This window comes from Camelus ferus, chromosome 8, assembly GCF_009834535.1.
Source record: "Camelus ferus isolate YT-003-E chromosome 8, BCGSAC_Cfer_1.0, whole genome shotgun sequence".
Classification (NCBI taxonomy): domain Eukaryota; kingdom Metazoa; phylum Chordata; class Mammalia; order Artiodactyla; family Camelidae; genus Camelus; species Camelus ferus.
In genome coordinates this window covers 64026369-64052841 of record NC_045703.1, presented here as the reverse complement: position 1 = coordinate 64052841, position 26473 = coordinate 64026369, and positions in this window count along the sequence as shown.

Sequence of the window (26473 nt, the reverse complement as noted above, 5' to 3'; positions counted from 1 at the left end):
CAGCAACTAGGCACAAGATGGTGAAAGATTCTGCTTCCAGTAGACCTTGAGCCTCATTACGTGCGCATTTTAATACATTAGCATGTTAAATGACACACCACAGGCACCATGACACTTCCCAGGCTGACCGTAAAAGGCCAAAAAGTAGGCAGGGCCCAATTCCTGGACATCCTTGCCCCTCCCCTAGCATAGTTAGAATGATCCTCCCACTTATTAGCATATGAAATTGCCCAGCTGGTAAAAACTAACCACCCCCACACGTTGTGGCCGCTCTCCCTTCTGAGTGAAAAGAACTGTACCTTGTCTGTGGGGTGTGTATCTACCTGATTAAACTTACTTTCACTCTACTATGCCTCCCCCTTGAATTTTTTCCTGTGCGAGGCAAGAACATACATTCTCCAGTATCGTAGGGAGAGCAACTTGATTTTACGTAATGCAAATATACTAAGTCTTATGTCGTTTGTGTTTGCTTTGAGCTGTTTAGTTTTTAATATCCTTTCACACATTGCCCTTTGCTGATTCCTTGTCATTACCTCTGGGAAGATGGAGTAAGGAGATCCAACGTGTGCAGTTCTTAGCTTTTGAAGGTTAAGGGTCAAGTCTCAGAATCAAGCATCAAAATCTTTAGCTATTTACATCATAAAATTTATGTTAGAAACAAACTTGAATGGATACAAGATCATTCAAAGGCAGTTTTTTTTTCCTGTCCCCAGACCAGATCAAATAATTAGCGCTTAGAAAGGAAGAGATGAGAGGAAAAGCAAAGTCAGAGACAGAATCAGAAGATACAAATGGACAAAAGACAGACCATATGTGAAAACAGAATTTTGACCCTCAACCTGCAGCTACCTGCCCAGAAAAACAACCACTTATGTGCAATAAATTACCCAACAAGCCAATTTGTCCTAAGACAGTCTTTCAGGAAGCCATGTAACCATCTTTAGTAACAATTCAGGAAGCCAAACAAAAACTGTAATTAGTGGCCCCAAATGGCCAAGACTTGATTGATAACTGACAGCTTCCCTAATTTTTGTCTCCACTTACAGCATAGGACCAATTGAAAAAGCCCACTGCACACCCTGAACTGACCACATGGATCCCCTGCTTCTGGTTGGCCACCTCCAGCCTCTCGGTGCCCACAGCCTCCTGCGGGGCACACCCACAGCCTTCCCACCCTCAGCCTGTCATTGAGTCTCTGCCAAAACTCAGGTGATGGTGCCTGACTCTCTTGCCATAGCAAGCTCTGGATTAATAGCTTTTGCTTTTCTCATTTAGGTGGTCTTCATTCATAAATTCCACAAAAGGGAGCCAGGGTGCCCAAGCGGAGCCACCCCTTCCTTGGGGGGGTGCTGTTCCACCTCTAGGTCAGGTTCTGGAACCCAAGAGCATGGAGGACTTGAGCCTAGTTTCCTAATGGTTCCCAGGAGTGAGAGGCTTTACAGAGAATCTGCCCAGGATGCGGGGAGAACAGAATAACACCTACAGCATTTTTGAGCACATTCTGCTGCCAATACAAGAGGCCCTAAAGGACTGACTAATTTCCATCTCCCCCTCGAGCTAACTTAGCCCTGCAGCTCTTCCTCCTTCTTCCTCTCAGTAAACCCTGAATCGCCCAGCCAGCAGTGGCTAGTCCAAAAGAGCAACCCCCCCCCCCAAAGATCCCTTTTCAGCAACTAGTCCCCAAACTGGCTGAACTTCTGTTGACCTCTCTTGGCTACGGCTCTATAAAAATTCCACCCTTTTCCCTCAAGGCAGAACATTCCTTCGGCACCTCCTCTTGCTGTGGTGTTTTGAATAAAGGCACAGGGCTGGGCTAGATTCTCTTCCACACAGGTCTAAATGCTTTACATGCTTTATTTAATCGAATTTTCATAACAACTCTGGAGGTGGGTGTTATTACTATCCCCATTTTATGGAAGGAGAAACTCTGGCGTGAAAAACTTCCTTGGTGGTAGTTTCTAGGACTCAAGGTCTGCAAAGAAATATGCTGAATAAGTTAATATGATGCGAGGCTTTCTTTACCTCATCACTGTTGACATTTTGGGTAGCTAATCTTTTGTTGTGAGAGGGCCAAGGACTGGAAAGAAGGAGAAGATTAGCATTTCTTTCTTACATCCTTTTAAATATTTTGTTTTGGTTTTACTTTTTAAAACAAGCGTTTATTAGTTTTATAATTTGCAAAGCATCAACGAAGGAAAATTTCAAGAGAGAAGAAAAATCACCTTTGTGTTCTTTGCAGCCACATCGCATTACTGGTTTATACTGAGCTCATGATTAATTAAACTTTACAAGCCTTCTTTTACATAAATCGTTTTGTCTCCTCTAACCTGTACTCATAAAATTGATTTTTCAAACAAAATTCAGAGCCTTGTACTTAATCTGTGATAAATTTCACATCTTGTGTTTTGGTCTTTCACTGAAAGCCAGCAGTTGTTTAATTTTGACTCTTTCATTCAACTTACAATCTCTCTTTCCTGGTTATTTATCATCTGTGATTTTGGTCCTAGCATTTGATGCTGAAATAGTGCCTCTGAGACAGAACCGAGGAGCCCTGCGTTACTTACTAGAGACCTCCTGGCCGGAAGTGGTCATATGTGCATAAACATTATTTTAAATAGTTCCACCAGTGGACTGTCTCTGCACTTAATCATCTATCTGTGGGGCCCCAGTGCCCCATGACTAGTACCCTATGGGGTTGTGCATACCCCGCACGGTCGTAGGCGGTGGCCCTGATCACCCAGCTCACCATCCTCCAAGCATATCCCACCAGAATCATAAGTGCCATGAGGTGATGCTATCCAGAGAGAAAAACATTCTGAACCTAGAAATATCCCACCAAGAGCCAAAGGTGGGAGGAGGAGAGGTACCATCGGGAACTTTTCCTTCTGCATAGACAAAACCAGGTGTGAAATGGGCCTGTCTTCTACTTTGTAAGTGTCTCGTGCAAAGAGCATTAAATGTATGAGTCAAACAGATAAGATCTGGAAAATGAGGGGCAGTTCTTTCGCATGACCCTATTTTTCAAAATCAAATTTGTAACCATCTCCAGTCTACTGGAACCACTTCCAGTCACCATGGTTTCTCAAAAAACTGCCAGCAGTGGTGCTGTGCTTGACTAAGCAGATTCCCTCGGGAGCCCTTAATGTAATTTTTGGCCGACGAGCATGCGTTGTCCTCCATAAGCAGCATCCTCTTCCGTCACTACCTTCACTTTTCTACCCTGTTAAATCCTTCTCATCTGGGGGAACCCTGAGAATACTGTGACCTAACATCCTCCCTTCTTCACTTCAAGTTGGGCCCCCATTGAATCCAAACATGGCTCTAACCTGGTACATGGAACACCAGATGTATGAAGTCTCCCGGTGAATTTCACTTGCTTATTTCCACCAACGCATAAAGTCCGTGCAGAAACTGAGAGTGCCCATGTCTCCCTTGCTCAGCCCGGTGTATGAACGTGTTAGACAGTTAACACTTGATGAATGAATGAGCAAATAGATGAAACTGAATTTTCATACATTGAAAACAGGTGCTTTATGCTTTCTTCAATTTCTTAGGCTTTGATTTCTTTCAAAATATTTGTTCAAAGATATCTTCCCCATTGGAACACGATTTTCCTCGACGGAACAGGCTTAGCAGAATTGAAGCTGAGGTCCCGTGCTTTCCCTCTGCCATCTGTGAGCATCACACCATCTGCTGCAGGCAGAGAGCCTCTCTGTTTCTTTCTTGTTCCACACGTAGTTTTCAAGGGTTTTTTTTTGTTGTCTTTGGCTTTTTTTGCAAGCCTTGGCTCATTCTGGGCATCACCCCCAGAAATCACGTTTATAAACGTGCACCATTCATCAGGAGTCAGGATCAACTCCCGTCACGTCTTGTACGTGTCCTTCTACAACGTGAGCTCCTCAGGTAGCTGTAGGCAGCCCCTCGGCCACATGAAATTTAGCCAGTTCTCCTTTCTTTTTTCATCAGGATCCTTCGCAATTATACTGTTAGAATTTTACTTAGCAAAAACCTGAGCTTTACTTACTTATAAATGGTCTCTGACCATAATATTAATACCCATATTTTTCATATGGTATCACTATTTAAAATTCATTTCCTAAAATCTATGACCACTATTTTTGTTCTTGGCCATTAACAATTTTCTCTTTCAAAGTTTGTATCATTTCTACCTACCTAGGCAGTTTTTCTCCTGTTTGTCCAATTTAAGAATCATTCGTAGAGTCAAAAAGACATGCGTTATAATCTGACTCCCAACATTTTCCAAAGAAGAGCTAGTTTTGTTTCTCGCAAGGCTCATGGCCTGCGTTTTCCCCTCTGATGCTGACTCTGGAGTTACAGGCGGTGAAGGTAGAGGCCCCCACACCTTCTTTCAGGTGGGAGACCAAGTTACAGCCATCAGCTGTGTGTCAGGACTTGACACGGTTTTGACAAGGTAGTGAAAGTCACCTGGAAAACGAAGCACTAGATGTCCAGATCTCCCGCCACATCATAACCAAATTTGTGCAAAAGCTAAGTGGGCAAAATCAGCCTGAATATCTACTTTCCCCGTAACACACCCTATACAATGTTTATATAAATACATTTACTTGCTTTTCTTACACTTTTCCCTAAAAAAAAAAGAGTCACTATGTGTCACAGAAATTTATGTTGGTTTTCTAAGTAACTAAGTTCTTATTGTTCCAAATATATGAGGACAACCAAAATTATTTTAACTAGTTCTTTCAAATATAAAGTAGTACCAAGGAAATTACTACCATGCAGAAGTCCATGGTGAAGGCTAGGTTTGAGAGGAATAGCAAACATAAAGGTACACACCAAACAATTCTCTTATTTATTCTTTATTTCCTTTCTGGTTTCTCTTTCTAGGGCAATGACAATCCTAACAATTTTATGAAGCCAATAAAGGGTGACTGAAAGGGATCACAACTACAATGGTAGCTGATGAGCCAGAAAATCTGTGTGTGACAGGTACCACAGAATCATCTGTTTTAGAGGTCACGTAACATCCTAGCTCAAATAAGACAGACTGCATAGACAGTCAACACTCCAACTATAGGTGAAGGACTGAAGTCATCATTTAATTACCCACTACACATGCCAAAGAATTTCTTTGCAGATAGAAGGGAGATATTTCTTCTATTTACACACCAACAGAGTCAATAGAAAATTTAGATTGGAAAGCAAAAATTGATAATATATTTATTTACTCTTTTTTTAAAGTGAATGTAAAAATTTGGCTCTGTTTCCCAAGAGAGAGTTCCTGTAACTCCTTAAGCAAATTCCCCTGTAGGTGAATAATTTAGCAGAAAACTTCAGAAAAGGTAAGTGTTCATCACTAGAGGAATATGTGCCCTATTGGTCATCTATGAGAACTAGAATAAGTAAACATAAGTTAAAATTAATGATTAAGAGGCATCCAAATGTATTCAGATTAAATGAACTGAGAACTTTTTTCCTTTGGAGAGATAAAACAGTTGTTACACACCCCTCTGGCTTCTTTTTAACAATGGCTATAACATCCTTCCCTTTCATGAAGTGCAACTATACTTTCTAACCACAATAATAGGAATAATATAAATGTTATAATGAGTCTGGAGTTTAAGTGCATCACTGGGAAATCATTTGAATGTAGAAAAAGAGAGCTTTGTATAATAAGAGAAATTCAGTTTTATCGTATGAAGTTGTGTCATATTAAGAATATTCATATACTCTATTTTGCAAAAGACTTAGAGTCCTAATTCAACAGCCTATTGTAATCATGCATATAAACAATATTTTCTTTAATTTGGAGAGTAACATTTGTTTTGCAAAACAGAAACGAGATCTTTTAGTACAACTAGAACACACCGTATGTAGAATTAATCGGAGGATGCCCCCTTGTAATTGCACCAGTTTTAATTTATAGGACCCATTTATTATTTCCACTGTTTTGTTTTCTGATGAAAGTTTCATGCTCTGCAGAAATTCAGTGCAATGAGGCAGGTCTAGTATTATTTTTCGTTGTGCCGGGTTATATCCAATCTTTTTTATTTATACTAAGCTGTTGTTTCAGATGATTCTTAGCTTTTCTTTAATCTTATGGCTCACTCTTGCAGAAATGTATGCACATTTTTTATTTTATGAAAAATGGAAGGCAAAATTATGCATTATGCTGGTCTTGCAAAAAAAAAAATCATTAGCTTTTGCCAAAAGCAAAGCAGTTGATCTCTTGCCATGCTATTGTATACGACTGCTAATTTACTACCACGCATTGTCCTGTGATAAACAAAATGGTCCTTCAGTGATGCCAAAAGGCAGACAATTCTTTGATAACTCAGCAAGACTACCTCTAACTACTTCCCCAAAGGGTCTTTTCAAGGAAACCACATCCATGGCTTTTTCAGAAATGCCTGGGATTTAAGCATTCCTCGGGCAGATTTAATTGTAACATTAATTAAATGATCCTCTCGTTCACTAATTAATTATAGAATTATAGAATGATAGGGTTGAAAGGGACCTTGAGAGATCAAAAGAGTTAGCACCTACATCCTCTGCAGGGACCACATGTAAACGATTCTAGACCCATGGAAAACGATCTTATTTTTCAAACCTTAGCAAGGAAGTGTAGTTTACAAGATCTTTTCATGATCTAGTCCAGGGATGAATGCACGGAGCATGAGAAAGTCATTCCAGTACACTACTCAGTTGCCGTTTTCGGAGTAGCCTGAGAACATACCTGAAGCACATCCCCCAGGTCGGCCAACACTGTTTCCTTTCCCTCGGGGACTCTTCTCCGTCCAGGAAAAATATGCCCACTGTTTCATTTTGGAAGAGAACTGAGAGAAAATCAGGCAGGGGGAAAAAAATGTTTACGTTTAAAATGACCAAACCACTTCTGAGGTTATGTGAATATTTTAAATTTACATATTCAAAAAGGTCAGAAAATCTCCCCAGAAAGGAAAACTCAAAGAAAATCATGCCTATTCACTTCATAGTTCAAACTGCAAAACACCAAAAGTATGAAGAAAAACTTGGAAGTCGTCGTCAGAAGAAGAAAAGGTGCAGTACATACAGTGGAGTCACAATGCAAAGAACCAGAAATTTGTCATCAGAAACCATGGAAACTAGAGATGGTGAAACAATATATTTAAAGTACTAAAATTTTAAAAAGTTGTCAATGCAGAAAATTCTATGCCAGGTGAAAAATATTCCTGGACATAAAAGTGAAACAAAGAAATTTTAAGATAAAGAAAAGCCAACAAAATACCTCACTAGCAGAACTTCACTATAAGAAAAGCTCAAGAAATGTTTCCAGGAAAAAATTTAGATCCTCAGGAAAAAATGAAAAGCGTTGGAAATGTTAAATATTGGACTATTTTGTCTCAGTTTCCATAAAATACCTATGACTGTAAATAAAAATTAAAACATTATTTTGTGAGGTTTTCAATGTTTGCAGTTGTAATATTTTACCACATATATACATAACCATTATATAAGTATTAAGGTGATCTATACGATTGCAAGTTTTCTAATTTTTACATTAAATGATACAGTGTTAACTCTCCTACATAGTCTGAGAAAGATTAGGGATATACATTGTTGTTCCCCAAAACAACCATTTGAAAAACTGCAATAAGATACAGCTAGAATGGCAATGATGTATAGCAATATGTAAATTAAAATAGAATTCTAAAAAATGTTCTTTTTTTTTCACCTTCATGCATTTATTTTATTGTACTAGGCCTTTTCCATTATGATTTAAGATCCCCAAAAGAGAGATCCCACATTTTCTTCATTTTTGTTATTTCAAAATATGGTCATTTATATAGGTAAAAAATATTCTAATAATCAAAAAAAAAATTTAGGGAAGGGAGAACATAAAAACAATAACAGCAAAGTAAACAAACAAAAAATTAAATGGATGACATATATCCAAGCATATAACTAATTATATTAAATGTTAATGATATAAACACTCTTAATTCCAAGTCAGAGATTGCCACAGTCAGTTAAAAAGTAAAACTACCACAAAATGCTGCCTATAAGAGGTGCATTTTATATATGAAAACACAGTTCAAGAAGAGAGAGAATTGAAATTACTATTATCAGAAATAAAAGAGGGATTATCAATTCAGATCATACAAATACTAAAAAGAATTTTTTAGTATTAATAAATTTGACAATTTAGGTAAAATAGACAAGTGCCTTGAAAAATACCACCATAAAAAAATGACAAAAACCCCCAGAAAATTTGGATATTCCTATATCAATTAAAAAAATTGAATTTGTTACTTAAAAAAAGCACTTCAACAACAACAACAAAACACTCCAAAAATAATTTTATTGGTGAATCCCATCAAATATTCTGGGAAAAAATAATACCCAGCTTACACATTTTAAAAAACAAAAGGAAGAAATACTAACAAATTCATTTTCTGGGTCTATAAGCCCAAAATTTACAAAGCCAATATCCTTCATGAACATAGACACAAAAATCCTTTGCAAAATATCAGCAAATAAAATCCAACAATATATTAAAAATATAATACATTAACAAGTAGGTTTTATTGCAGGAATTCAAGGCTGGTTGAACATTTAAAAAATGTAATTTACTCTATTAAAATAACAAAGGAGAAACTTCATACAATTCCAGTAAATGCAGAAAAATCAGCTGACAGAATTCAACACATATTGACAATTAAAATTTTCAACAAACTGGGAATAGAAAGTTATTCATCAATCTGACTTAAAAACACACACACACACACATAGCTAATATTATACTTAATGGCAAAAATACTGGACATTTCCCCCTAAAATCATTGAGGCAAGAGTGCTCATATTCATGACTTCTATTCAACACTACAACTGAAGCCTTAGCCTTTGTGGTGAGGCAAGAAACAGAAATACAAGGCACCACAATCAGAAAGGGAAAAGTAAGACTGTTCCTGTTTGCAAAAATCCCAATGAATCTACAAAAACACTTACAGACCTAAGTGATGAAATATGACATGTTCATGGATTAGAAAACCCAATTATCACTAAGATGTTAGTTATAACTAAACTGATCGATGAACTTAACACAATTTCAATTAACGCTTTATTTTTGTAAAAAATGTCAAACTAATTTAAAAAATATATGACAACAAAAGAACCTAGATTAAAAGAAGAACAAAGTTGGAGGACTTCATCTGTTAAAAAAAAAAAAAAGCTTTTTACCAAGCTACAATAATCAAGATAGCCAAACAGAGATAATAAAATACAATAAAGAGTGCATAAGTATATCCACACATATATTGTCATTAATTTTTGGAAAAGGTGCCAAGGCAATTCAGTGGAGGAGAAGAATCTCTTCACTCTATGATGCTTGAACAACTGGATATTCCAGATTTTTTCAATCAACATTGAACAATTCATCCCACAACAGATAAAAAACAATTCAACATAGATCATAGACCTAAATGTAAAACGTAATAGCATGAAGTTTCTATGAGAAATGGGAGCAGATCTTTGTGTCCTTGGGATAGGTAAAATTTCTCAGGTCACAAAACCCACAGTCCATAAAAATTTTTTGAAAAATTTGACCGCATCAAAATTAAGCTTTCATCTTTGAATAAATGACACTATCAAGTAAACAAACAGGCAAGTCTGGGAGAAACCATTTAGAAAACATGCAGAACAGAGGACTTGTATTTGGAACCCTATATATAAAGGACACTTACGTTCAATAATAAATTAACAACTCAGTTTAAAAAATTGAGCAAAAGATTTGAAAAAGAAGACACTTCCCCAAAGGCAATATAGGAACGGCCAACATATTTGTTACTGAGTCCAAGCTCATACTGCTCACTGCACAGCCAGCCAATAAGTCAAGGGACACAGGCCAATAAATCGAGAGATGAGTTGTTGGGGCATCAGAAAGCCAGGAGACTGAGAAGACAGCGGAATAATGTCCCAAAGAACCATCTTACCCTAGTTAGAATTCAGGATTCTTTAACACTGAAAAGTTAGGGGGCGTTGTTGGTTGTTGCAAATGTCTTGGTGTCAGAATCCTTTGTTCTTGCAGCTATCCAGGTAGGTCAGGTCATAATGTTCCTGTAAACCTCCAACAAAACAAGCATTATTCTCTGTTCTGCAACATTTTATCTCTATATGAATGGAAAAGTGTTATACCTTGAGAACAGGCTATCTTGTATATTTCTGGCTATAGACAACATTCTTAACTTATGGAATACAAAGGTTCAAGTAAAAGAAACAGATCCAATACGGAGTCAGATGTGTTCTTGCCTATCACAGGAATGGCTAAGAAACATACAAAAAGAGATTCAATATCATTTGTTATCAGGGAAGTATAAACTCAAATCAAAACATGATACCACCTAAAACTAAAAGGCTGACAGTGCAGAGTGAAGGCTGGCATAGGGAGCAACTGAAACTCACACAATCAAAATATGTGCAGTTTATTGCATGTAAATTATCCTTCAATCAAGTTGGGAAACACCCCTACTCTACCTTGTCCTGGATGAAAAAGAATCCAGTATAACCAAGATAACAAAGACATATATTAGAGTCTGATAAAATAACCAAACTGTCATAAACAGGAAGTATTCTAACTTTGCTCAGCTATGCAAACAAAATAAAGCCACATGGTTAAAACACTTACATCGATGCTTTAACTGTCTTGGTTCTGCTTTTACTCAGAAGGTCCATGCGGTTTATATCTCCAGTAGGAACGCTGCAACCATGACTCATTCTGCAATTAGACTCCTCAGTGTGAACGTGGCAAAGCTAAAGAACTTGGCATCACTTTCCTGCAGGAAAAAAAAAAGAAAAAAAATCCCTGACAGAAACAGCACTTCTATTTTGTGTCCAGATGTTAAGTTTATTAAACTGAAAACATTCTCCTCCCTCTTCACATTTTGCAGGCAGTACTTCAGCTCTAATAAATGACCTATTTTATACTCACAACCAGACAATTAAATGTATCAAAAGCCTATAATAAAATAAAATTTTCAATGGTGAATTCCAGTCCCCTTTGGGTAAAAGAATTTAAATTTTTTTTCTTTCTGCCTCACAGATACACAGAATCGTTTATATAAACAAAATACGTTTATGCAAATGTTATAACTCATATTAATGAAGATAATGGGTCTCCTGAGAAAACAGTGGCCAAGGATCAGGCAACCTGAAATTTATTTTAATTTGTATTCTTCTGGAAAAGGCAGAAAAAAACATTTTCTCATTTCCATACCAGTTAAGATTCAGTATTCACTGGTCAGACAAACAAATTACCTTATATTGATATGCTAATTAAGTCCTCAGTGCATATTACTCACACCTAGTGTGATATATAAATCTTATTAATGAAGAGAACAGAAAAAAGCTTAAAGATTCAGAATAAAGTAACAAAAATATTGTGACAGTGAGCATGATATAGTAGAATATATAGTTGTGGATCTGAGGCTGTTACCTGATTTCCTTGCTGTAATGTCATCTGCTAATAGTCATGATGGACCTCTCAGTTACGGCTTGGATGTTTTAGTCTGACTTTGTAATTCAAGCAAACTTGGCATGACAGGAATGATGGAAATGGAGTCCCAGCAACAGACATCTCAGGAGTGAGAGCAGGTACAGTAAGCTGGAGGCAGTGGTAGAGACATGGAGAAGACAAATATGAAAGCTCTGACATCCTCCAGATCTGAGCATCCTTGCATGGATTTAAGAATATGCAAACGTAGAGAGAGGCAAAGAAAAAAATTGGTCCTGTTAACTGAACCCAAACTCCAGCCCTAAACAGCCTGAAAGGATGAATTCTAAAGTCCAGCTTTAGGTGTGGCAACGATTCAGAGCCCGGGAGAAGGCAACTGACAGAAAATAACATTCTTTCAAAGCGATGTCTGGAATGTCTTAAGCAGAACAAGAAGTTTTTATTCCACAGTTTGAATTTTAACGCACGTGGAGAAACTTATTTATTCCCACTATCTATTGGATGTTTTTGTTTTTCTGCTATAACAGAATCCCTGGTTTTGGATTGGGAGCTTCCTTTTAGGTGTGGCCATTTAATCACATTCTGGACACTGGGACAGAGGTGAAGTGGGTGTGGAACTACAGGAAGGTCCTGAAAAAGAGAGACGTGTGTCCTTCTCCTCCCCTTTCCTCTTTCCTGCCAGCTGGAATGCACATGTGACAGCTGGACACGGCGCAGCTGCCCAGCACAGGATGCACCCTTGGAAATGTCCGTATGCAGCAGGGGAGGCAGAGAAGAGGAGGTTAACCTGGGTGCTGACGCGCTCACGGAGCAGAGCCTTCCCCGCGTGCTTACATCTAGTCTTTATAGCAAAAGAGAAATCAAAGAAACAAATAAGATAGGAGTTTATTTTGGAGATGATTCTTATTTGCAGCCAAATCTAATTCTAAATGACAAAAAGCCTAGAAGTGCAATTTCTCAAATGGGTTAATAGATGCGTAGGGGTGGGTTTCAGAAAATAGCACCTTAAATGTCTTCACTCTTTTGGGTGGTAGAGGACATGAGAAGAAAGGCTGTGGGTACGTTGATAAAAATTGGGAGTGATGAGAAAGGGAGGAGTGTAACAGGAAGGGTAGCAACTCTAAAGACAAATCTCAGGCTCCTAAAGTATGTTGCGATGAAGAGTCTCTATGAACAAAGGTTCTTTCTTGTGCCCCTTCCTTCTGTCCTGGGGGTGTATATGTATCTCCTTTCTCAGGAGGTTGTATTCAGACTGTTATTCATGAGGCCATATTTAATCAATTTAGTATGAATGATGACCACAGGCCTGCATGACTGTAAATAACGACATTTGCGTATGTCATGGAGGTGACATGGTGTAGGAGTTAAAAACAGATTGTGCTCTCAGACTGGCGGGGTTTGAATCATGGCTTCACCATATACATCTGTGAGATCTTGGGCAAATTCTTCACCTGTCTGATCCTTGGTTTCTTCATTGTAAATGAGGTTAATAATAGTATCAGCTATTAAGAACTGAAGAAGCTAAGCTGTTACACATAAAGCACTTTAGAAATGTCTGGCACAAAGTGCTTTAAACTATCTCAACATTATTTGGTGATAATGATATTGAATTATCAATACATTTCTGAGCTCCAAGGGAAACATTAAACCCACAGGATCCTATCTTTCTGTTCTTGAGAAATACAACTTTCCTCCCTTTTCCACCCCTCCATCCTCCCCACAGCTGTGTGGGTACAGAGGACCCAGCGAAAGACCCAAGGCCCTGGGACTGGTGAGGCCACGGCACAGGAAGAACCTGGGCCTCTGAATGGATGGAAGGCTGCCCTTCAATCAAAGCCATCAGCATCTGCAGGAGCAAGAAACAACCTTTCACCGTGTCCATGCACTGAGATTGGGAGGCTTGTTTACTGCACCAGCTGACACTACCCACCCTCACTGTGCTTGTCTGCTAGGGCTGCTGTAGCAAAGCACCCCAAACTGAGTGGCTTAACAACAGAAATCTATTTCCTTATGCCTCTGGAGACTAGGAGTCTGAGATCCAGGTGCTGGCAGGGCCATGCACCCACTGCAGAACCTAGAGAAAGATCTGTTCCAGGAGTGTCTCTTGGCTTCTGGAAGTTCCTTGGCTGTGGCAACAGACCTCCAATCTGCACATGAACTCCTAGTTCACATCACCACGTGAAGACTGTGTGTTCGTATCCCGAGTTCCCCCTTTTACAAGGCCACCAGTCGTATGGGATCAGGGCTCACCCTCGTGACCTCATTTTGACTTGACTACCTCTGTAAAGACCCTATTTCCGAGTGAGATCCCATTCTGAGGTAATGGGGGTTATATAAATAGCTAACTTCACATTGTCACTGGCACCTATTTCTCCAAATCAGTGGAATATTGGATGCCAGATATAAAACCTATCGTGGTCTTCCCTGGGTTATTGTTAAACTAGAGAAAATCTTGTTAGCTTAAACTAGTTGCTTTCTCTATCAGAGTCAGTCTCGAGCTATGTTTTATTCTGCATGTTAACACCTAGCCAGTGTTTTCTCTTCACTATCCATACACACGTAATCCTCTAAGCCTTCGGCACCATATGTGCCTAGCATTTACCGGTCCCTCCAATCTCAAAGAATTATGATGAAGGCTCTGAGAAGTAGTTCAGAAAACATTTTCATAACAATAATTAGGATTGCCTTTTATATCTTCTACAGAAAAAGTCAGACAACTAGAATTTCCATGTAAAAATAATAAGAAAGGAATACAGCTCTGAAAAAAACAATCATTTCATGGCATAAGAATAAAAGTAAATACTAAAATGGGTAAAGTATGACCAACACAATCACTCGAAGTCAAGGAGGCCACAGGGTTAAGTGGCACCGGAAACCTCTTGCATCCATGTCATGTGGCACATCCCACACATTCTGTAAGGAGAAAAAGAGAATTTCTGGAGCATAAGCATGTGTGTTTGTTCACTTAGTCTGTCTTGCTCCCACCAATAATTTTAGAGTCAACTTTCTTCTCCAAAAGACTGCCTTTCTTGCAAATCTATTCATAGTTTTGCAAAAGTTCATTGTTTAAATGTTCATCTTTGAAGCATTTAATACTCCCTAAAAAGTTTTATTTGGTCTTTATCTTAACATACAACAAAAATCAGAAGAGCTCAGATAACTGCTTTACCTACTGGCACAACAAACAAGAGGCTAACATACAGCTTATTCCTATAATTCACTTTAGAGAAGACCAAGTAGAGAAAATTCAGGCCTTAGGCAGGCTATTGCGTAGATCCATTGCATTTTAAGTCTAATAACTTTTTCAGAAGCACAATAAAAGAAGAGCAAACCATTTTTATTTGAATAAAATCTACTTCCACAAAACACAGAATTACCAAACTACTTCAAAGGCCATTCACTGAATACCCCAAGGATGATTTTAAGTTAAAATTTTGAGAAACAGTTGAATCAATGGTTCAGAAAGAGAGGCAAAAAGAATTTTACTTACAATGAAAAACATATTGAAGAAAGAAAAGGAAAAAAACAATCACCTTACTTATTTCTAGAAAGGAGTTCAGAGAAACCAGTGTATCACACAGAGTAGAACTTGCTGAATTTAGACCTTGAGGATACAAAGGCAGAAGAGAGTCCAAAATTCTCTCCTTGTTCCACAAATTTCATAGTGTAAATTAACTATTCACATATTAAGGCAATGACTAATTAGTGTCTCTCTTGTTCAAAGATCTGGGTTGGTTAACACGGTGGTCCCTCTGAATTGGGTTAGAAGATTGGAAAGAACAATATGATAGAAGGACATTACCAGCGTTAGAGCAAAGGGTGGACCACAATGGAATGAGAGGAAACATGAGAAGTGATGAGAGGGTTGAGTAGGAAATCTCCCTTTCTGAGCACAGCGCCTCATTTTGCCATCCTTTCTGTGATATATTTTAGTTCCCAGAATTTATGCAAAAAGAAATTGGTTTGAGGATGAACACAGTATAATCCTAATTGATAAATAACAATAGGAGGTTAAAGAACATATCCATTGAACTTATCTCAAGCTCCACCATTCTGAGCAAGAAGGGAAACCATTCTCCAAGCTGAACTGATATAAGTTGATGTGTTACAACTTATATCAGGGTAGCTGAGATAAAAGCGAGGATTATTCAGGTGTTCTCAATCACTTTCCATATAACACAAAGGCTGAAGGAGCAAAATCTTTAATACGTCTGATTTTATTTATAAGAACTATCTTTATCTTCTCTCTCTATACTACTTCCTTCCCCTCTGCGTACTGTCATGTTCGTCTTTCCTACCTTAAAAATATCTTCCCTCTTCAAGGAGACTCCCTTGGTTTTCATACAGCCTTTTACTTTCAGTTTATTACCATCACTTTCAAATGAAGTGGTCACCCTGTTTCTTTTCACTTGTGCCTCACCTAACTCTCCCCTAATCCTTTGCAATCAAACCTCTGCTACCACTCTGCTCTCACTTGTCGTCCCAACAGCCCTCTCTTAGGACACCTGCTCCTTGAAATTTTTCTGCAGCTTTTGATGCTGTAGCTCTTTTCCTCTTCATTTATACCTTTTCCCCCTTTCCTTTTCTGGTTTTAAAATTTCTGGTTCTCCCAATAGGTTTCTGATAGTACTTTCTCACCCCCTTCATCTCCTCATTCTCTTAATACAGACATTTCTCCCTAGCTTCTGTACATATCTTCCTCCCGTCTCTCCTAGAGGACCACAAGCTTCCCCAAATCTATATCTCTGCCTTCATTTCCCAGATTCTTCATTACCAACCACTGGTTGCACACCCATCTACCAACCCTCAACTTTTATTATGAGAGCAGTCACACCTCACTTAACTTCCACCTTGCCGATACTTCTGCTTAATCTTGAAGTTCTCATGGATGAATTCTTTTCCCCAATCAGTAGACGCCAGCTTTGGCTCGCCACTCTTTTCCTAGCTCACCTACTTTAGACAACCCCCTTCTTTATTCATTTATTTATTTAGCAGATGCCTAGGTAGCGTTTATCACGTACCAAGTATTCCAGGCATTGAGGCTACAATGTTAAACAAACCAGGCATGATTCTTTTCATTATTTCTTTGTGATCATTTGATTACAATCTGGAAGGAGTTTAAAGATAAATAAAAGCTTAGAACTCTGAGGTATACAATAAAGGACATGTGGTAATACTATTAGAATAATTAGGAGATTGACCTAATCCAGAAAGTCAGGGAAAGCGTTCCTGAAAGAAGACGGCTGAAGAAAAGTGGAGCCTGGGTGGGCTCGCTGCTCAAGCCCCCAGAAGCCTTAACCATGACTCCGGGGATAACTGCTCCTCAGACAGTAACATTTAAGGTAAGAAGATTGGAAAATTTTTTTTTCTTTCAGTGCTTTGAATTCTTACAACCAGTAGGTTATTGTGATGGTTAGTATTATGGGTCAACTTGACTGGGCCACGGAGTACCCAGATATTTGGTCAACCTTATTCTGGGTGTTTCTGAAAGGATGTTTTTGGATGAGGTTAACATTTAAATCAGTAGTTCAAGTAAAACACACGGCCTTCCCTCATGTGGGTCGACCTCATTTAATTAGTTAAAGAGCTGAGGCGAACAAAACTGTTGACCCCTTCTCAAGTAAAAGAATTCTCCCTGACAGCTTTCAAACTGGGGCATCAGATTTTTCTTGCCTTCAGACTAGACCTAAAACATCAAGCCTGCTGGCCTTGGGACTGGAATTCAGTCACCAGCTCTCCTGATTCTCAGGCCTGCAGACTCAGACTGGACCTTACATCATCAGCTCTCCTGGGTTCCCAACTTGCCAGCTCACCCAGTGGATCTTGGAACTTGTCAGCCTTCATTAACGTCTGAGCCAGTTCCTTACACATGTAGTGTATGGTTCGGTTTCTATGGAGAATCCTGACTAATACAGCTATAAAGACTTCTAATAAATTCTTGTCAGGCAATTTCTCATTCTGTGTTTATGTTAACCCACTCCATAAAGAACGAGAAAAGTGAGTTATCATACCCGCTTGCACTGAGTACAGTTTTAGGAAACGTTCTGTTTTTGTTTGGGAAAACATCTTGATGAATTTCTAAAGGGAAAAAGTGAGACCCTATTGGAAAATATCAAGGCAACAATTCATCATGGGTAAACTGCTTTATATGAAAACAGGAGTGTTTTGTTTTTTTGTTTTGGGGTTTTTTTTTTTTGGCATCTGGGAGGGAATAGTGGGGAAGGAGCAGAGAAAGGAGGAAGAGGAGAGAGGAGTCAAGGCTATAAGGGAAGGGAGGCTGGGCACCTTGAGAAACAAAAGGACCAGGAGAAGTTCTGGTTGAGGAACTGGAAAAATTTAAGAACCAGATGTCCAAGATTCACTACTATTTATGATTCTATGCAGAATCCTACGTATTCCTTCCTGTTCCCAACAGAGCCTCATTTTTGTTCATGTATCTGATGACCCCGCATTTCATGGGCCAACCCCAAGACGCAGGCAGGAAATGCTGATGAGTCTAAACCCATCACTGTAAATATATTTGTTTGTTCCTGACTAGTTTAGACATAGGCACGAGTATGTGCCAAAGCCATGGCTCCTGAACAAGTGATTAATAAAGAAATGCTTAACACAGGACTCACCCTTCTTGCCTACACATTGTTTGGACGTTGACAGAGCTAATGAAAAATTCACTGATCCTGGAACAAGTCTACCACAGGGTTTCCTATGTGAGAAAAGAATTCCTTTCTGTTTCTCATTTTCACTCGTTTCCTGTTATTTGCAGCCAAAGACAACCGAACTGCATGAGAGTTAGTTACTTATCAGTGACCTGATGAAAGAAATGTAAGAGAATGAGTGCAAATAAACACGCTTGATACATTCTAGACTGAAAATTTTATGACTCATAAAACAATTTTTTCTGGCAATTCCCCCATGTTATCTATCAGACCATAATTTGTTAATCTATTTAAATATCCATTAGATAATAAAACTGTAAGATACTTATGTGTGTTTTTTAATGTCTCTGAAAAGTAAATAATGAGTGGTATAAAAATCATTTTACATTGGCAACGTTATAATATTCCGTATATTGGTAGCTAGTAAAATTGGTATAATGACATGAAACTTGTCTTAACCCACTTTACTCCTAAAATTGAGTAGTCTGTAAGACTTCCCAGACTTCCCAAAGTGTTCTGATTTAGTCATTCTATGCTTCTAAGTACTACCTCTCATTTTCATTTTAGGAGCAGAACGTTGTTCACATTCTATTAGCAATGTATATTTCCAAGTTTTATTAGGTCTTATAAAGCTACAATAATTAGAAAAATAATAACATCACTGGGTTCCGGATACTGAGCTAAATAATCTGCTTACACTACTTCATTTCAACCTCATACCTTCTAATTTTTCAGATGAGAACCCAAGGTTTAGATTTACAGTAACCAGTTCCAGGTCCTGAAAATATAACCCAGGTCTGTGTGAAAAATTGTGAGTCATTTAAACAACTAATTAATTAATTTTTAAAGCCTCATAAAAGCAGTGTAACTAGAGTTTTCTCCCAAATTGTTTTGTAAGAGAATTGTAATTTTTTTATTTTAGGGGAAAAAAATTAAAACCAAATAAAACCAAGTCTTTTTCAAAACATTTTTCTAACATTGATGTGGTTGTGGAATAAAAGTAGCACAAAGATAATTCAAAAGTTTATTTAATATTGTAATTAAAATAAAAAAGGACTACAGAACTAAGAGGTAAGTTTGCCGTATTTTTTGTCATAAAACACTGTCTAGCGCCTTCGCGTATCAAAAAAATTTCATGATGCTCAAATTTGACATTGGTCTGCAGAAGTCCGCCTAGGTATTTGGTCCACTGTTCATTCAGAATAATTTTTCAACATTTCTTTTGAAATCTCTAGAGACTCAACTGTAATTTCCAAACAACATAGAAAGAATACAAACAAACAAACAAACAAACAAAACCTCTCAGCCATTGTGTGAATTCTTAAGAAAACGTATTAGTGTGAGCTGTTTTAATGAATGCCAAACCTAGTGTCTTCCACTGAGATTTTTCTCTAATTATCAAATTGATTATGACAAAATTCAGCTCTGTAGAAACATATTTATTGCAAAGTCTGTAGCTCTTACATAGATGGGTCCTGAACTATTTTTGTTGATGAAGTATAAATGTTCTATATGCAAGAAAGCTCTCTTCTTTCAGCAAAAGCAAAAACTATTCTGTTCATCTAATTCAAATTTTTTATGCTAAATGCATTGAATTCAAAGTTAAAATTACGGCATTCTCAAGTCTTAGGTTTAATATTTTTAACAGAAGGAGCAGTGCAATTTTAGTAGAAACAGAAAATTTTGACATAGGTAGAGACCTGTCAGGCAATAAAATAAAATAAAATTGGTTTGTTAGAAGTTGTGTTTAGTAAGTACATGCTGGTTATTAGAGATTTCCTTGTCCAGGTTCTCATAATTAATCCCTTTAGTTTGAATGTAAAATCTTGCTCATATATAACCACCAACCAGAGAGATGACAAGAAACCACAAAATAATATAATGTATAACTTCACAAAAATAGATTTGAAAATAGAGAGAAAAACTGACATCAAAGCAACTGACAAGAGACTAGTTGAAAAATGTCTGAGACCACATACTTTCATCTCTTCTGCTTCACAGACACTCAATAAAATGAGTTAAAGGCATAAAAAGCTATAAAACTAGAAGAATCAAGAGAACAAGAGAAGACACAACAGTAAATAAAACTGTAATTTGGAAGACAAAAAGATGACTTAGTAAAATCTTGGAATCTATAACCTAAGAGCTTACAGAATAATCAATGAGAAGTGTGCTGGTATACTCCACAGGAACCTGGAAAATCTCAGGGTGTGGAAGAACCAGGATTGCACAGAGTAAAGATGATGTGTGTCTGTTAAAACTGGGGTATTAGTTTAAAGTGTATCTGTGATGTAGTTAGACCCCTAAGTATCCTCTCATCCTGCACATTCAAGCATAGCTCCTTTCTCCCATATGCACATAGGAATAGAGGAAACTAAAATTCAATTCAATGGAGGAATAAAACCCGAGGGAGACAGATTCCTGTATACTAGGCATGGCAAAAAAGAGTGTTGGGGAATGGAGAGCAAAACAGAAGGACTAAGTGAAATTCTGACTCTGAGACAGTAGGACATAATCCCTGTCTCCCGCACTGCCCTAGGAAGTGGAATAAGACAACAAGAAAGAGCACTTGGAAATTGAAAATATACTGAAAATAAATTTTCAATAGCAGGATAAAAAATAAATTTTGGAAAATCTGCCATAAAGGAAAACAAAAAGACATATGTAGATTATAAGACAGAAAAAACTGAAAATTAGAGGATCAGACCAAGGAGTCCAAAATTTGATTGGTAAGAGTCCTAGACATAGAGGAAAATGCAGGGGAAGAAACTGTTAAAGAAACAATACAAGAAAATTTCCTGCACAATTGAAAGAAAGAACTTCCCAATATCATGAACAAAGAAGCCCACTTTACAAGTACATAATAAAATTTTAAAACAAATTTAGGAAGGAAAAAGCAAATCTTCTAAGAGTTTTTAGTAAGAAAGACAAAGAACCAAGAACTTTAAAAGTCTGCACAAGAATCTTCATAGCATTTTTATTTAAAAAAGTAAAAAACCGGAAACAATTAAAATGTCCATTATGTCCACCAACAATAGCACTAAATCCAACAAATTAAAAATTGAGCTGCTGCTACTTGCCACAAAATAGATGGATATAGGAAACATGATGTTGTGTCTAATATGTTGAACACAGAATGTTATGTATTCATGATGAATTTATTTTAAAAAATTTTTTTCTAGCTTTTCTACTGAAAAGGCCTGGAAATAACCACCAACTCAGTAGCAAAGAATATCCCTTACACCAAGATTGTGATCCCCACAAGTATCTCACTAAAAAGAACCAGGGTTCCCTGGACAAATGGCTGATTCCAGATCAGATGAGGGATCCTTGTCATACTCGAGAGCAGGAAGTTATCAGGGCCAGAAGGGTCATGTCGAAAGGATTTAGACTCCAACTTGGATAAGCTCCCTCTGACTAAAGGTGAGTCAGCTAAAACATCAATAATCACTACAATCAGCTGAAACACAAGTATGTTTAAATCTATAAACTTAAAACGCTATTTTTAAAAAGCTATTCACAAATTCATTATTTTGAAAACTGATAAATAAAGAGAAAGCATCAAATATTTATCCCACTTTTCCTATATGACCGAACCTCAGGGCAAATGTATGGACTCACGAATCATTACCAGTAGCTGACACCATCACTTAAAGAGAAGAGCCAGTACTGATGGAAGTGCACACCACTCTGACACAGGCTCGCAAAAATTTAAACAAATAAGTAAAACCGAGTCTGACTGAGCTCTTAGATCGTACTACAATTTACAGGATATAAAGGGACAGAGAAATGTGACATGGGAATGTAGTCAGCACAATTCAGAACGTGAGAAACTCTATAGGACAAATTGTGTAGGTTTTTTAATGAGCAAATTGCAGAGAGAAGGGAGAGAGAGAATCCGTAGATTAAAGATTTAAGCTATGGTCAAGCTTATTGCAGTGATGGATTTATTTGGATCCTAATGCAAAGAGTATGCGTGTACATGTGCATGCGAGGTAATAGAAAACATGAACGCTATTTTTAAAAAAAAGAAAAAAAGAACGCTATTAATATTTGATAGTATTAAATTCTTATTGTCAATATTTCGATGTGATAGTATTGTTGCTATATATTTTTAATGTAACTTGTTTAGAGATATAAACTGAAATATTTAGGTTAAATGTATTTGAAATGATACGATATCTAGAATTTGCTTAAAATACTCTGGGGAGTACAGTAAGGAGACATGGATAGATGTATAAATAAGACAGCCCATGTGGTTAATTGTTGAAGCTGAATGATGGATATATTGAATTATTAACCATTTTCTCTACATTTGTGTATGTTTGACATTTTTCCCCAACAAAAAGTTATATCAAACTGCCTTTTACAAAAGCTAGTAAGTACAATAAAGACTTTTCTTTCAAAAGCACAAAGAAAAGAAGAATGAAAAGGAAAACTAGATGAGGGAGACTTTTTAAACTATAAGAAGAAATGAATATTAATAACTTTGTAAACAATTTGAAGTAATACATTTCTTGAAAGTGGCTCAAGAACAGAACCTTGAGTAGACCTTCTCTACGGAAGGAATTAAAACCACAGATAAAGATGTAACCCCTGGGACAACTAGGCATAGACAGCTTTATGGTAGAATTCTAACAAATCTTCAAGTAACAAAAATTTCCCAAATATTTCCAAAAATAATATATAACTTCCCAAATCAGTAATGTTGCTACCATAGATACGCTACATCATGAAACATTTAAGTGCCAATTAAACCAAAGGCAAGACTGAGGTGCCCTGTCATTACTACTATTCGGCAGTATACTGAAGTTTCTACAAGTAAAACAAAGTAGTGATTAAAAAACCTTAAAGGCATAAATATCAGAAAGGAAGAACATATGTCATGATTTGACAATGATCTAAAAGTCTTTGCAAAATCAACTGTCAAACATTAGAATAAAGAGCTCAGAAATACAGACAATGGAAAGTCCACATGGCCCAGCAGCCATCTCCTCCTCACTGAGGGTACAATTGGAAAAGTGGGAGAGAAAGAACTACTTTCAACAATTCATACTGATTCAGTTGTTTCCTGAGTACGTATTTCTTACTAATAGGAAAAACTGAATCTTTCTTATTCAAAAACAAAGCATTCAGTGATGTCAGAAATGAAAACTAAGAAGTCCAAAGCAGCACAAAACAAAAACCAAACTAACAAACACAAACTTAGGTGGCACTGATGCTGAGATCACTGGCACATATTTGTGGCATGCACTTCTAATCCTTTCTGATAATCAGACCTGTATTTAACCATTTCTTCTTTTCCTCTCCTCTTACCCAGTCCCCTTTCTTCTTAAACTGGGCAAATAGCCAATGCTGCCTAAGCTGTGCCCACAGGCATTGATAATTCACTTTCCCCTTTGTTCTCCATACATAATAATTTTCAAATTCTCCCACCAAGGTGTCTAGTAACATTCTAAGATTTTGCCACAATAATGAAACATCTTTGAATCTCACATCTTATTGTAAAGTTCATTCAAATTTTATATGTTGAAACATACCTATTTTAATATAAAATTACTCAAACTACTTAGAAATTGTCTCCCCCAAAACTGTGATATAAAGAGCCACTGAGAAAACTTGCCACGTTAATCCTGTCACTTCCTGCACCCACTCTGCAAACTCTAGGATCAGAAGCCCTACTTTTGCTTCCAGAGCTGAAACTCTTATCAAACAGCATATCCTGTTTTCTTCCAAAGTCTTTCCCTGTTCCTATTTCCTCTTTCTAAATGTTTTCTAAATTGGTCTTAAATAAATGTTTGTTGGGTTTAATTTAGCAGAATTTCTTCGCTTTGCTTTTAGTGCTCCCAACAGCCTGATTATCCCAGCCTGTGAGAAACTGAAAAGGTATTTTAGTCTAATTTTAAATGCGTTTTTTTGGTAGTTTTTTGGTGTTTTTTCCCCCAGAAACAGCCTCATCTATAGCTAATTAAATGGTAAGTTAGGGCTAGAATTTGGATCTCCTAACTTGCAATCTAGTTCCCTTTACACAACACTGAATGGCCTTCACAATCATTTTAAAAGGTGGAGGGAAAGTATAATGTAGAAGAAAAGGGCAGTCTGACCACCCCTAGATAAACTGAACAAAAGGGAATTATTGAAAGAATATTAAGAGCTCAAAAAATTGACAGGAGGTCTGAGGATCCAAGCTTGAAAACCAAAAGGGTGAAGGAAGGAAGCCCCTGGACGCTGGAGGGGAGAGCTTCAGGGCACCTCCGTCCTTGGGCACCAACACAGGGCAGGACTTTGCCTGAATGATCACGTGTGCCAACTGCTTCCCGTCAGCACGTTCCAGGGAGCCAGCGCCGCCACGTGGAGACGTGGAGGCATCACACGTCTACTGGGCTAGCGGAGGGCCACGCACCTGATTCAGGGTCCCTCCCACAGTGTCCAGCGGGGCTGAGGGCAGTTCCCCGTAAGGAAATAAAAGTGCTGGTAACAAGATGGAGATTAAAAAGTGCTGTGAGGGGAAAAAAGAAATCCAACCCAGTCACCCCATCTAGCTCACAGAATTACCATGATGAGGGAATTAGATAATGTATGTAAAAATGCTTTATAAACTGTGACAAGCTCTACAGAGGCATTATGATTAAATGTTACTTCTTCTTCAAGGTAACGTTTTAACAACTCCGTTTAATACCTCCTTTCTAAAGGTGAAATTTTCAGGCAGGCTAATGAAAGATATTTTTCTGTGAAGAGGAAAATTCCATTTGACTCTTCAAGGATCATACCACATAAATATTTTAACCCATGCTCATCTTACTGCAGAGGTAGGCTCTGAATACCACCACCTGAAGGGCTGGTCCACAGACAGTGCATAACAAGTGATGTCCTACAGGTTCAAGGTCCATCAGCATAAGGTCTTATAAGTTTGAATTTACACACATTTTTCTAAACAGCATTGAAAATTGATATGACTTACAAGCCATATTTTGCTCTGTGACAAAGTGTATTAAAGCAAAGCTTGAATTAGTCGCCCACGGAGTGCTGTAAATTTCAGGATGGTGCCTGGAAGGGCCCAGCACAAAATGAGTTAAAACTTGCCCTACAGAAAGGAAGGCATACTGTCACCCTCGTTTGTCTTTGATGCCTGTTTTAGTATTCTATTGCTGCTTTCACATGTCTCCACAAATTTAGCAGCTTAAAATAACACCCATTTATTATCTCAAGGTTCTGTAGTCAGATGTCCATGATTGGAACGACTGTTTTCTCTACCCCAGGTTCACAGTGTCAGGTAGCCAGGCTCTTATTGGAATGCTGTGGGAAAAACACACATATGAGTCTCCATGCCAATTCTGGTTGTGGGCAGAATCCAGTTCCTTGGGGGTGTAGGACTGAGGCTCCTGCTTCCTGGCTGACTGTCAGCTGGAAGTCACTCATAGCTCCTAGAGGCCTCCTCCAGCCCTTGCACACAGCCCGCTACATCTCAGAAGCAAAAACAGCAGGGGGAATCCCCCTTGTGCTTGGGGGCTCTCTGTTTTCCTCATCTGCCCTATCTCTTTGGCTCACTCTCTCTTCTGCTTTCCTTTTCTACTTTCAAAGTTTCATGTGATTACATTGGGCCCACTTGGAGAGCACAGGCTCCTCTCCCTCAAGGTCCACTAGTTAGTAACCTTAATTCCACCAGCAAGTTCCTTCGTAGTAGCACCTACTTATTGTTTGATTGAATAGCCAGAGATACTGCGTGGACATCTTCAGAATTCCACCCACCACAATATGTTTTTTGGGAATGACCAGAAATGTTTGAGAAACTGGAGTGCTAAATGCCATTAAATTTCTGCCAAGCATCTCAAGTGAGTAACTCAGGGTGATAGTTTCATAAATCATTATCAGAGCTGGCCCAAAATTGTTAGCAATTTTCAAATACCATCATGAGAAAATATCATAATTTAAAATCCCTCACTGTATCAAAAATTGGTGTGATCAGTGATGAAAAACTTTCAAATTTTTTTTATATTTCTAATACGTAAGATTTTCCTTAAAGATTTCAAATGGACATATTCAGTCATAAGTCACACTTATTTCTTAGATACTAGTTTATCTCTCCAAATTCCCTTTCCATTAGGTTTTATGAGATACAGTTTCCAAGGATTTGAGTTTATTCAAAATCTCTGTAACACAAATTCAATTATATTTGCCTTCCACTTCTAAACAACTAGCACATGGGGCAGAAAATAGATACACCTCATTTTCCCCACATGGATTCCTCAATACAGTTACAAACACGCAGATTAATCACCGAATCAGCAAATATTTATTGAAGATCCATGGAGCAAACAATGCCATTTCTCAGCACTTAGGATTACACAGT